Source organism: Alligator sinensis, unplaced genomic scaffold, assembly GCF_000455745.1.
Source record: "Alligator sinensis unplaced genomic scaffold, ASM45574v1 scaffold312_1, whole genome shotgun sequence".
Lineage (NCBI taxonomy): Eukaryota > Metazoa > Chordata > Crocodylia > Alligatoridae > Alligator > Alligator sinensis.
Window position 1 is genome coordinate 2,187,956 of NW_005842029.1, and position 14,013 is coordinate 2,201,968.

The 14,013-nt window shown below is 38.6% G+C and overlaps 1 protein-coding gene across 7 annotated transcripts in view; it reads left to right on the plus strand.

Moving 5' to 3' along the window:
* MID1 (midline 1) overlaps positions 1-14,013 on the plus strand; it is a 395,575-nt gene that overhangs the window by 125,257 nt on the left and 256,305 nt on the right. Inside the window, exon 1 of one of the 7 annotated variants that reach the window (XM_025202539.1) lies at positions 7,382-7,403. The exons of the other annotated variants lie outside the window; for them this stretch is intronic. The gene's annotated coding sequence lies outside the window, so the exon portion shown is untranslated. Of the gene's footprint in view, positions 1-7,381; positions 7,404-14,013 lie in introns of those variants that run through there. 7 annotated transcript variants of the gene reach the window in all.

Below are 14,013 nucleotides of genomic sequence, written 5' to 3' on the forward strand. Positions count from 1 at the left end.
TTCCCCCCCCCCCCCCGCCCCATCCTCATCCCCCTCATTGATGAAGATATTGAACAGCACTGGGCCAAGTACCAACCCCTGGGTATGCCGCAAGGTATAAATGCATCTCCCTTCCTATATAAATTCTCTAAGGTATGTAGTATATGCTGCAAGGTATAAAAGTATAGAAATAAAATATAAATGCATCTCCCTTCCAATATAAATGAAATTCTATAGTGTAATATCCAATCTAATTTATAAAATTGAAAAGAATAAATCAATGAATATAATAATAAAAGGGTCTAGAAACAAGAAGAAGTTATTCTGGAATGCCACTTGCTAGGCTCAGCTAGCAAGTAGGAAATCATTCAACTCAATGCTAGTAGTAGCCTTCATTGTCTCATGCTCCTGACTTGCTGGAAGACACAGCTCAGTAACTGTGAGACCCCCAAGGCAGAAAGTAGGCCAGTTCAAACAATGCTGCCTTTTATGCTGTTTTTCCGTCCCTCCGCCAGAGCACTGGGATTGGAAGAGACCTCAAGGAAAGATGACAGTCACTTGCAAGCTACACAGTCAATATGAAAGCAGTTCTTCCCCCTTCTTCTTCCTCCCTCTCCTTACTTCCTGTTTTCCTGCAGGAAAGCCCAGCTGGAGCTTTGAAATTTGAAATGTTTTAAAACTTTCGAAATGTTTCGACTGCCCTCATTCCGTTTCAAGTCTGTTTCGAAGTCCTTTATTTCATTTAAATGTTGCTGTTTTGAGCTTGAAATGAGTTGAAACAGTGTCAAAATGAAACAGCTGGCGAAATTTCGCACAGCCCTACTATCCACCTCCAAATTGGTTCAAGCTTTGCAGGTTAGACTAACCTGCAAAGATAGAATCAATTCAGGCTCAGGCTTTTTGAATGTCTGTCCCTAGCCCTATTGCTTTTTAACATTATTTGAATGTTGCTGGACACACAATGTGCAAGTATGTTTCATAGCAGCCTTTGGTGAAGAACTACAAAGTCTGGCATTTTTTCAGCAATTATCACGTCCACCTCTCACATAGTGTTATTTCTCTTCAATTTTCTTTTGGATTTTATACTTTATTTGAAGTCTATTGGCTCAGACCAAGAGTGGATCTGGGGTGGAAGGAGGGAGGGGGAGGGCACACCCCTTCTTTGGTTCCTGCTCCACCCAACTTTTAAAACTAACTGCCTGGCATTGGCAGCAACATTTAGTCAGGCAGTACTGAGGGAGTCAATGAACTTTATGGCTCATTGTAATCTACCTGATTTCTTTCAAACTCTTAATTCTACAGGTGTTAATGACTCTCTCTTCTTTTTAATATTCTTGATGTTCCATTTGTCAAGATATCCTTTGTTCTGCAATTTTGCTGTCTGTTAGCTGCTCCTGGTAATGAAGGTCCTATTTCACAGCCCTGCAGATTGGTTTTTTAACACACTCCAATTAAGTTGTATCTGGTTTTTCTACAATCTTAAACTGAATAATACAGCCCTAGACACCTAGCATATTAGTAAAGCTTCTAGTTTATTTTTACTGGAGAAAAATATGTTGTTTTATATGTGGTGATGCACGCCACCATCTGCACCCCCCCCTTTTCAAAATTCTAGATCAGCCCATGGCTAAGACATTGAAAATTGTCAGTGTGTGTGTGTGTGTTGGGGGGGGGAGGTGTAATTTTCATTATTCTTTAAAATAATAAATACAGAAGGAAGAGTAGAAATACACCTTCTTGACTAAATAAATCAGAGATACATAAGCTTTCGTGGGTCCAAGCTCACATCATCAGATGCTGTGAAAGAGCATGCACAGAGCAGTCTCCCAAATAGTGTGTCAACTACAGATACACTTCCCTACCATATTATTTTTGTGCGTCAAACATTTATTTCCACAATTAAATATCCTAAAATGCAAAACCACTTACTGTTTGTTACATCTAGTCAGTAATTAGGCCTCAGATGGTAGGGTAAATGCAGAAGAGAGTTTACCAATTTGCATGCTAATCTAGCAGTTGGATACTGCATGATTAGCAGAGACTCAGTCAACATCTTAATTAGCCACGGTCCCAGCATGCTGCAGTGCTGCATATCTTCCTACCCTTGAGAATTTTTTCAGTGCAAAAGCAGGTTCCTCAATAGCTGTTTTCCAGCATTGTTGTTAAAGGGAAGACCTCAGTAATTGGTTTAATGAGGGAAGTTAGTTAAAAACCACTCAGTCTCATGCAGAGCACCTGGGGCAGCAAAGTATCTTCATTAAAGGACACCAAGACTCTCAGTTCTATCAGAGGATAGGCCACAGCTAATTTGTAAACTGAACCAGGTGAGCAATAAGCTAGCATACTTGTGTCAAAATCAAGTTCAACAAAAGAATATGATTTTTTAAAGTTTGTGGATGGTTTTATCTAATTAATTCCACATGCCTATAGCCACAGAAATTTCTCCACAGGAGACTGTAGAAATCAGGATAAGTACAATTTAAATCTGTCTTTGTAGCTGAGAACCCTGCTGGGCAAGAGTTTTGTTTTTTTTACCTAGACTAAAAATGTCTACTATGATATTTTGGGTGTAGGATTTCTGGTTTGTGGCTAATTATGGTTTAATTTTGTGAATTAAAATTCACGTTTTTATAAACATGTACATTTATAAACGTATACTCTGCTCAAAAGCTGAGGACTATCTATCAGTGAGAATGGGAAATATTTTGGACTTTACTTCAACTCTGATCACCATTTTAAAATGAGAAAGTATGGGAGAGCGCTCAGTGCCTGTTTTATTTCTAAAAAGCAACATCCCTATTCTAAAACATTTGATTTGGTGAGAAGCTGTTTTAATGATAATATAGCTTAACATGGGTTAAGCACATGCCAATTTCTTTTTTTGTCATTTAGTTTAGTTTAGGCTTGCTACTTAGTTACACATGATGAACACTTTGTTCAAAAGGTTGTCCAACTTCTTTCCCAACTATACTGTTGCTCCAATAAAAAGCATCAATATATACATTTTTCAAATTGCCTCATACATTTCCTAGACCATCACAACTTCAACACCTCAATCCGTCTTTGACGTCTTTGACCTTCAGAGACTTGAGGCTTCAGTTAATGCATCAAACATCAATGCTATTATAGATACAAAAGAGACTGATAAGAGACATACTTTTATTCCTTGTTACTTCTGTCTCTTCTCATTTTAAAAGCTGGAGTTGACAAAAAAGAAAACACCTGTCATAGTCTATGTTCAGCTTCAGCAAGTGACATTTTAGGGTAGAATTATGAGTAATTTGTGAGAGTTGGCATTTCTCACTGCCCTCAGCCATATGATAGTGATGATCTGCTTGGGTTTTGAGAAAGCAAATTTAAAGCCATCAGTGTCTCCTGCCAATCAATATATCAGTGCCTTTGGCACAGACAAGTGAAACACTATTCAGACTTTCCAATGAAGGGAAATAAAACTACATCAGACAGAAAACAGATAATTTTTTTAGTGATAAAAATTAAAAAATAGAGGAAGAATTACCTTAGCCCTTGCTTTAGTCAGAAATATCCAGGCGTTCTAAATATCTGCCAGTGCAGATCATAGAAAGGTTTGATGGAGAAGACCCACAAAGTCATCTGAATCTATTCTCCTGCCAATCCATTATTGTTCTACACATCTTTTCAAATGCTTTGTCCTGTTCTGTCCATTCTTTTAGGCTTCAGCACTGATCTGTCTCCTCCTTCTCATGAGAAACTATTCACCAGTCAAATAGAGACAGCTGTCAAGATTCTTTCTCTTGATACTTAATCTTTGTTCAACTTCATCTCTTTGCTCTTACTAGTGTTTTTCCTAAACCTGAACAGATTTCTTTTTCATCAGATATATTACTGCTGGAAATACAATCATAAAATCAATTTTACTTTATTTATGAAAGCATTATAATTAATCAATTGAATAAGAATCAGATTAAATGAAACAAGAACAGAAATAACATAAATTCATTTAAAAGATATGGTCTTAAAGATAAAAGGCACTGCAAGTTCTAAGATCCCTTGTGGAAAGATAACATTGAAGGGTTTATGAGTGTCTTTGAAACCTGTTTAATTATATAACACTGTAGTTATGTAATGCTCTCATAGTAAAACAAACAATAAAGAATATATCTAGGATCAGCCATTAAAAAAAATTAACAACTATCAACAATTGCCACACTATAGTACATGAGATGCTACCACCTTTTCTTAGTCTAAGTATAAGAAAATTGGGTTCAATTTATTCTATTCTGATAATTTATAGTATTGCCATAATCAGAGAATTTACAGTCCATGGACACTAAATTGTTATTAAAAATGTGTCAGAATTATAACTTTTGAAATATTTTTATTATCAATATCATTGAAGACCACAACATACACAACAGCTCCAAATCAGGCACATTTAAATTTCAGTTCTTGAGTTTTTCCAGACATCTAGAATATTATTAATTTGCAATTGATTTCTCTTAATTTATTCTGTGTATTGTGAACCCTAAACATACTGTGTTTTGTAGTCACCTGGGATCAATTTAAATAATTATTTACAAGCTACATTTCTGTCAGAGTGCCTTGAAATTAAAGTATGGATTTGTTTTGGATACGTAGTTACATTTAGATCAATTTAACCAAAGTTAGGTTGACCTAAACATCTTGTCATGTGGTGTAGGTTGTAGCCAAGTTGGTCTAAGGACATAGGCAGACAAGGTTCTTTGGGTGAATCTGATATCTTTTATTAGACCAACTTAAATAGTTGGAAACATTTTTTCTTAGCAAGATTCAGGTTTAAAAACCCTTCATCAGGACGAGGAAGCATCTGCAGTTGGGGTGTGCTCTTCCTGGCATTCATAGGGTTTAAATTGCCTTAAACAAAAGTGTTCCCAACCTAAGTTGGGCAGTAAACATGGTTTAGTTTGGCCTGGGTTAACCTGACAAGCCAGCCTCCCTGTGAACCTGCTTGCCCCCTTCTCCACCCCACACCCGCAGATTGCCAGCCCTCACCAGACCTACCAGCATACCCAATCCTATTAGCCTCTGCCCCACCAACTAACTGACCTCCAGCTGTCCAGGCACATGCCTGCACATGGCAGAACCCAACTCAGGTTTAGGCAGCTCAAATTAAGCTGCTTAACCTGAGTTGGGCAATTTGAACATTTGTCCTCACCCTCTAAAAGCATCAACATCTGAGATGTTCAGCTAGACACCTGCATATGTTAACAGAAAGAGAAACTATTGTATAAGCTAATTTTGTATATAGAAATCTAATTTGTAAGGTCCATTTTCAACTGTTATGTAGTACTATGGTTTCTAAGTGTTTTAACTTTTGGAAATTAAGTACTCAAATCAATGCAGCCAGTAAAAGAAACAAAGCAAAAAGGTGATGAAGTGACATCAGAGTTTCTTTCCATTATTTTTAACTGGTATGCATAAAGGGAATAGCTAATATTGGTTGAATATAGGGCCAGAGTGCTTCAGATTCTGGCCATTTGAATAATATTAATAAAGTTTGCTCCTATAGTCACTAAAACAAGGCATTTTTACTGTAATCTCTGTAGTAGACTTGCAATAGATTGTCCTGATCACTAATGTACCATCATAGACCAAAAATCCTTCATAATATGTAACAGAGTTATAAATAATGACCTTTATTTTACCAGTGGTATTTTTTTTTTTTTGTTGTTTTTGTTTTTGGCCTCAGATCATATAGTTTGTGGGTTTCTTTGGGGTTTTTTTTGGTTTTTTTTTTTTTTTTTCAAATCTTTTCTTTCTTTAAACAAGTAGTTCTTTTGGGATGAAAATAAATATGGAAGATTATTATTGTTTACAGAGCTGGGAAAATCTGTAAGAAGAAATGTATTCCAAATACATTTCTTGAACTATGAATTATATTTCAAACGAATTCTAAAACTTTTAAAAATGTGTATTGCCTCTGGCATCTTCTTCTAAATCCTTTAAAATCATAGGATTGGTTTCCCAGTAACTGATAGCAAAACAAGTCCATCCTCACCTTTCTGACCCACATTCATTAGAAAGTAACTCTTCATCGAGCTGCATATAATCTTCAGTAGGGAAATATATATATACACACATACCTTGCATCATGTTCTAAAAGTCACTAAATCAATAAATTATATGGAGAGGCAAGGTTCTTTGAGTAGATTTGATATCTTCTTTTTAGGCCAACTAAATAGATGAAAAAAAGTAGTCGCCCTATGCTTGAGGAAGGGTGTTTGTGCCTGCAAGCTTACAAATAAACTTTTTCTATCTATTTAGTTGGTCTAATAAAAGATATCACATCTCCACAAAGAATCTTACCTGCCTATGTTCTTAGACCAACATGGCTACAACCAACAGGTCTAAATTATATGGAGACTTTCTTTAGCATAAACAATCCTCAACTAATAATGCTACTTAATAGTTATGTAGCAGTTTTCAAAGATGCGCTTTTGCATATGATGTTATGCCCATTTTACAAAGGTTCAGGAGAAAAGGTGAAGGAAACTCATGAACTCAGTGCTTATGGTGCAGATGGATTCAGTTCATGGTCAGAACCAGATCCGTGGGTTTTACATCCAGTCCTGTGGTCTGATCACTAGACTGGATATTAATTTCTCTCTCTCTCTCAAATATTTTTCTGGCCCTGGCCTCTTAAACAAATTGGGAAAGCAGATCTGGGTTTGGTGGAAAGCAGAGATAATTTTTTTAAATCTACTATAGCATTTTGAGAAATGTCAAGTAAGCTGGGTGTATGCAAAAGCTTTCTGTAATCAGATAAATGGGAAACTGGAGCTAGAGGAAGACCCTCTTGTCTATAGTCCAGTAATGTGTCTGACTCTTAATCTTATGCTGTTTGTCCTGCATGTACTTCTCATGAACATCCACTACAGTTTGGGGAATTGAAATATTATTGATGTGTTTAACTGTGAAAGGAAAAAAACCAAGAATTCAACAAGTTATGAAAGAAACAGGAAACCATAACCAGCTGTATGTGATACTGTTCAGTGTGAAAAAATGTGGTATTAATTTTCTTTTTTTTCCATAGGAGATCATTAGAACGTCTTATAGACTTTCCACATCAGTACAAAAGACATTCTGTAGCTTGATGTGTCTTTATACATTTGCAAGATATGTATTCCAAAGGGGATGCTGCTGTTTATTTTACCTCATCAATGTTTCTCTTCATTTATTCCTGTGGAATACCTATACTGTCTCCTATAGCTGGAATTGCCTGCAGTGATAAATTTAATCTTGAATCTTTGCACCTGACACCATGGTGAGGCTATAAATTAGTTATGAGTTAGAAAGATGGAATCCTAAAGGTTTCTATTTCTCATAGAGCAGCTGACCCCAGGGATCACTAAGCAGAATGAAAAACATCTCGACTCATTAGCAAGAAAACACCTAATTATTTACAGGTGAATATTTTGACATTAGCATCTTTCAAATTAGAAGAATGTGTTCTATTACATTTATTTTTGCCCTCAAGGCTGTACTGTTGTTAAAAGTTGGATTCAGTGTTGCAAATTTAAAACCAGGGAATGCATGCAAAGAAGCTATAGGATGAAAGTAGGACCATATCTGTTAGGATATTTTGGTTACATTTAAATTATTCGAAAGGGGCGCATCTACACGTTTAATTAATTTGCAGGGATAAAGTCCAATGCATTTTGTGCTGGAGTCAGCTGCTTCTTGGTGCAGTGTCTTTGCATACGCCTGGGATTGCAGTAGTTAGAGCCAGGGTGGAGCAGCCCAGGCTGGCAGAGGGCACAAGGGGCCAGCCCTGGGCTCTGTGTGCTGGTCTCAGGCAGTGTTGGGGCTGGCTGGGTCATGAGGGTGCTAAAGTGCGGGGTTGGGTGGCAGGTAGTCCCTGTATTTTTTCACCCTCATGCCCCAGCCAGTTCCAATCACTGTCTACATGTGCATTTCGGCAGAATGAATTACTCCACCATAAGATAGTACCTCCCCTGACAGTACTATGTTATGACGCAGTTAAATAATCTATTGCACCCTAATGCTACTGCTTGTTTAGACAGCGATGCTTTACTGCAGAGCTAATTAGTCGGCTCCACAGTAAAGCGCAGGTGTAGATGCACCCAGGATCTAGGAGTAAATTGTTTTATGTCAAGGCTCTAATATTGTTGGGTGGCCTGTAGTTGTTTTACTATTACAGGTTTCCTTCACTTTATGCGGGTTCTGTATGTGCAAATTCACTCTTATGCAATAACGAGTGAATTTGCACATACAGAATTATGCAATAATTGCATAAATAAATTTTTATAATTTAAATTATAAAAATAATGTATGCAATAAACGACCTGGACAGGCTCAGCAAGTGGGCGGACGAGAATCTGATGGTGTTCAACGCCGATAAATGCAAGGTTCTCCACCTTGGGGAAAAAAAAACCCGCAGCATCCTTATAGGCTCGGCAGTGCTATGTTGGCTAGCACTATGGAAGAAAGAGACTTGGGGGACCAAAACGCTGGCTTGCATCCATAGATGCTTCTCAAGCAAATCCCGGGACGTCATTCTCCCCCTGTACTCGGCCTTAGTGAGGCCGCAGCTGGAGTACTGTGTCCAGTTTTGGGCTCCACAATTCAAAAAGGATGTGGAGAAGCTTGAGAGAGTCCAGAGAAGAGCCACGCGCATGATCAGAGGTCAGGGAAGCAGACCCTACGATGACAGGCTGAGAGCCCTGGGGCTCTTTAGCCTGAAAAAGCGCAGGCTCAGGGGTGATCTGATGGCCACCTACAAGTTTATCAGGGGTGACCACCAGCATCTGGGGGAACGTTTGTTCACCAGAGCGCCCCAAGGCATGACAAGGTCGAATGGTCACAAACTACTTCAAGATCGTTTCAGGCTGGACATAAGGAAGAACTTCTTTACTGTCCGAGCCCCCAAGGTCTGGAACAGCCTGCCACCAGAGGTGGTTCAAGCGCCTTCATTGAACACCTTCAAGATGAAACTGGATGCTTATCTTGCTGGGATCCTATGACCCCAGCTGACTTCCTGCCCTTTGGGCGGGGGGCTGGACTCGATGATCTTCCAAGGTCCCTTCCAGCCCTGATGTCTATGAAATCTATGAAAAACCCTTTTTATACCAAAATTTTGTTGTATGCGAGGTAAATTGACTCCTATGCAATCGATGTGGTGGAAGCTCGCAATCAGCTGCTTTGTGAAGTGCATTATGGGAGTGACACACACACCAAAATATAGTCTCCTGTGTGGATCTGTGCTCCTTGCTCGTTATCTGTGACATGTTTCTGTAGTCACCATCCCCATTATGAGTGCCCTGTGCTTGTGTGCACTGTCTGCTGTTGGTGAGTATCCAAATTGCCTTGTAAAAGTGGTAGAAATGGGTCTAGGGGTCAGTACAGTCAAAGTCTTGGAACGTATCCCTATTTGTTACATTGTAAAATGGGCTCCCTTTAGGCAATTCAAGTTATCCACCGTTTTCCAGGAATGCATGTACAGCATAAAACAAGGGAAACTTGTACTTACACTTTTGTATTAAACCAGTGTGAAATAAATAAATGTAAGGAATGCTGATTTTTAAAGTAAAGAATAGGAGGGAAAAAGCCCACATCCAGCACAGTTCCCACTGGGAAATCTTCAGTGAAGCTCAGCCAGGCTGGGCTTCCACATTTTTTTTTCTCATTTACAATGCATACCATATCCATCACAGTATCCCAGTCACTTTTCATCTATGAAAACTCATTGCTAAAGTCATATATATGAGTTTGGTAAATAAAGCCTTGCACCTCTGAGGAAAAAATATAGAAATCGCTAGATATCCTCATATATTTAATCTCTTTCAAAGTCTGAAAAGTTTATTCCTTCAATAGAATATTTTAAAGCATCTTTGCTGTGGAAAATTTTAATGACATGTAACCTGCATAGCTATAGAATTGCTGTTTTGAACATTAGAGGGTTTAGAACTGCTTCAGTGTGGTACAGGAGTTTTAGTAGGATAGCTCTAAGGCTAAAGCATTTTTTCTTCTAATATTTGAGCAATATTAGACCTAATATTTGAGCAATATTAGACCTTATACATTAAGGCCCACATTTTATCCTCAGCTACATGCACAAAACTCCCAGTGACTTCAGTGAGAGCTGCACGTCCATATCCGACAGCAGTATTTGGCTCTGAATGTTAACTAGAATAGGATAGAATAGAATTTGGTTTTGTATAGCTCTTTTCATACTTGGTACAGCTCAAAGCTCTTTACAAAGAAATAAATGAGATAGTGGTTGTGTGATGATGGCATAGGCAATTGGGACAGCCATTAGATGCTCAGCAGTACCTCACATGCTGTCTGGGAAAGCAGAGACTGGGTCATTGAAAGAGGCAATATTGGCTAGAAACACTGGAGTTCTCACTGCCCCCACCCCTGAAAGTGCCATTGGATCTCTGGTTGTCTCCAGGACAGCCACCAACATCTTTCAGAAGTGATGTAAGTTTACCAAAACCATGGCCTTTTTTTCCCCTTTTTCTTCTTCATAAGATTTGCTGTATTAGATGTGAAATGCAAAAAGCTTTCTCCTGCTCACTATTGCAATATCAAATACACTAGTCTAGACAGGATGCATGTTTACTTTACAGGCATGTTCTATATAGCAGGCTCTATAGAGTCATTCTGATGAAATGCCTACCAGTCTAAATTGAGGAGGGTTTTCTGCGGGCTAATATAGGCCTCAACCCTGCAAAAGGCTCTTTACAAGTAGGCATGGGACTCATTTTGGGATCAGTGTCTTTGGTGTGACTCTTCAAATATTGGTATGCTATTCAAATACAATATTCTGCTTCAAAGAAAAAGGCATTGGATTCATAGGAAATGCCTTAATACAGTCTGGTTAGATTGATGTTCCTGCCATTACCAATTTATAGTTTTAAAAGCTGCTGTCTTTTCATTTGCTGATTGTGCTGCTGAAGATGAAAGTTACATATGCCTATGATTTCCCCTCAAAAATACTTCTGTGCATAAGCATTATCGGGGAAACTGCATTGTTTTTTATCATTTGGAACATTTTGAATTCATAACACTGGCATTAGGGTGTTCTGAGAGCACTTCTAAAATGATGTATTCCATATTTCCAGCATGTAGAGGAGGAATACCATCTGGGTCTATTAAAAGTTACTGGTCTACAAGGCCAGATACAGACATTACCCTTTTGTTGGTATAAGCGACTGGAAACCAGAACAGAAGTTTGGCACAGATAGACTGGTTTAAAAATGGTGAAACCCATTCTAAGATTGGTCCTGCCCCCTTCCCTGCCAAAGGGTGAATGTGAGTTCTATTCACTACCGATCTAAACTACACTGCTTACAGAAAACCATGTAACTTAGTTTGATTCAGCCTTTTTGAAGGTCTGTACTTAGCCCGAAAGAGGGCATGAAACTGAAACTGATTTATATGCGCTGAACCTATGTTCTCTTCCAGGTTTAAACCAGTTTCTGATCACTTAAACTGGTTTATGTGTAATGTCTATCCGTAGCCATAGTCTTTCTAATCTGGCATGCTTTCAGTACTTACTAAGCTATGCTATCCTCCCTTATTTCTATAAATATGTTCATAAAAAGACACAGTAAAATTGGGAAAGGCTTCTCTAACATTTTCCTCCTAATTTTTTTATCTTTAATTTCATTATAAATTGTCATAAACACTGCCAATGTGTGGAACCCCGGAGGTCCTAGAACTGTTTAATAGCTTGCCAGAAGAACGGGTTTTGTAGACCTCAACTCTGTCGTCTATGGGACAGATCCTGCTGGCTGAACTCATGTAAGCAGACCTATTAACCTGTGGCCCTGAGTTTTAGACATTGCAAAGGTATTTTTAGAAAAGATTGTATCTAAGCTTTGCATTTAAAAGAGTTCAGTTCTTAGCTGTACTTAGAGAAACATCTGCTTTCCTTTCTGAATCATTCTAGGTTTTTTTCAGACTGGTTTCTCTAAGAATCACAGTACAAGATGCTGCAGCGGGATGAAATCAACCACAAGGATTTAGGAGCCTGTTTGATCCCAGATCTTCTCCTATTACTTTTCTGAGGCAGAGCCTTGTAAAGCAGAGAGAGATTCTGTATTTCTTAATGTAACGATTAGTGCAGTGGTGCTCAGTCTCCAACCTGAAGGGCCATGCCAGCTGCAGCAATTAACATTGCCCTCATGCCCCAAGGTTCTCCATTTGCAATGGATTTAAAATATTACTCATAAATACTACTATTTTAATGTCTGTAAAAAAATATTAAGGATATGGAAAAAGATAAAGTCACATTTATTTTAAAGTATTTTAAAATAAATATATACTGGTCACTGACTGTACCTTTAATTAGGAAAAGTTAAATGCAAATGGACATTTCAGCAATGGCCATTGTGCAAGAACATATTCTATGGTGAGTGATCATAAAAGCATACATATTTCTAAATTGCATTGAAGTGTTTTTTTGTAATATACAGCCTGAGTGTTGATATCGTTCTGTGCAAGTTCCTGTTCTCATTAAAAGTATGGCAAACTTCCTGGGCTGAAACTTTATAAAAGCTGTGTACCTAATAGTAGCCCTTTGCAACCACAGTTAGATTGCTACTCCATGACACTAAGACACTCTTGAGGCATTGCCCCGAAAGCTGCTAAATACCCGTATGTCCCACTGAAGTCAATGAGAGAACCACGTGCTTAGCACCTTGTAGAAGCAATTCCCAAATGAAATAATATCCTCAGAGGTTCATTTGTCTCTCCGATAGTTAACTTCACTGAGACTTGCAAGGAGTCCAAAAGCTTCCTTGGGATCTCCAAAACAGTCTGACATTTACCCAAACATGATTGAAGGAAAATCACAGTCATTAGTTTCAAGTTGCTAAATAAGAATTTAATAAATTTCAGTTTTCCCCTCTAAAATTAGAACATCGTTGTTGACTCCCTGTTGATAGCTACTTCCCTTCAGGAATTCCATTGTCTGATTTGAATCCTTATTTGTATAGTAGTACCCTGTAGGAGGCTCCTTCTCCATTGTACAGAGCACTCTCTAAAGAGGCTATAAAAAGATGGTTCTTGCCTCAAGGAATTGACAATCAGGGGAAAAAATAAAGTTACCGATTATCTAACAAGGTGTGTCCCATGAAGATTACCTAATGTCTCTATGGTTCAAAAAGGGTTTCAATAGGTTCTGTGCCCTGAGAGAAACTGGAAGCTGCAGTAGGAATACTCAACATATAATGAAAGGTCTTTTTTTTTCTTGCATCATGAGCAGGGCTCCTGGTTTGTTTGTTTTGTTGTTGTTAAAAAAAAATCCAGAATTCTCTGACTTAAACAGTCAAAATCCACATTTTTCTGTAATTAAAATGAAACACCATATATATATAGAGAGAGAGAGAGAGAGAGAGAGATCAGTAGAATACAATGTTTATGATATATTTACAATTTTAAGGCAATTTGGAAGCCTACCAGTGCCACAATCATTATAATAAAATAAACTCTAGATACCTGTGTATTTTGGCATTCGATTTTTGTTTTTTATATCATAGAAAATGAGAGCTCCCCCTGCCCCCTTTGCTCACCAGGACACAGGTCCAGCAATGGATTTCCCCCCTGCTGCTTTGTGGTGGTGTGTAGCCCTGATATGCAAGTGCCACTCACCCCCAAGCCACAGCCCCCCTGCCCTGCCCTGCCCTGCCTCTAGGGCTGGGTCAGAGATAAGGAGCTCACCAGGGCAAGGAAATGGGGCACTGCCCTTACCCAACAGCATAGGTGACTAGTGACTGTTGAAGGAGGGGGGCACAATTTAAAGAACCTGGTGTTATGTGGGGTGGGGGGGACGGGAAGGGTCAGGGCAGGTACTCAAAAGACAAAGGATATTTTCTTTTTATTCTAGAGCTATTTTTAATGTTATATTTTGATACTACGTAATAGCAGATAGAGACTGTGCTAAAAGAGAGCTATACATGAAGAGAACTAGTAGGGTGTATGTGGGGCAGAGGGTGGGTGTGTGAGGCAGGGGGCATATGGGGAAGGGGGTAATTGTGTAGGGGAGAG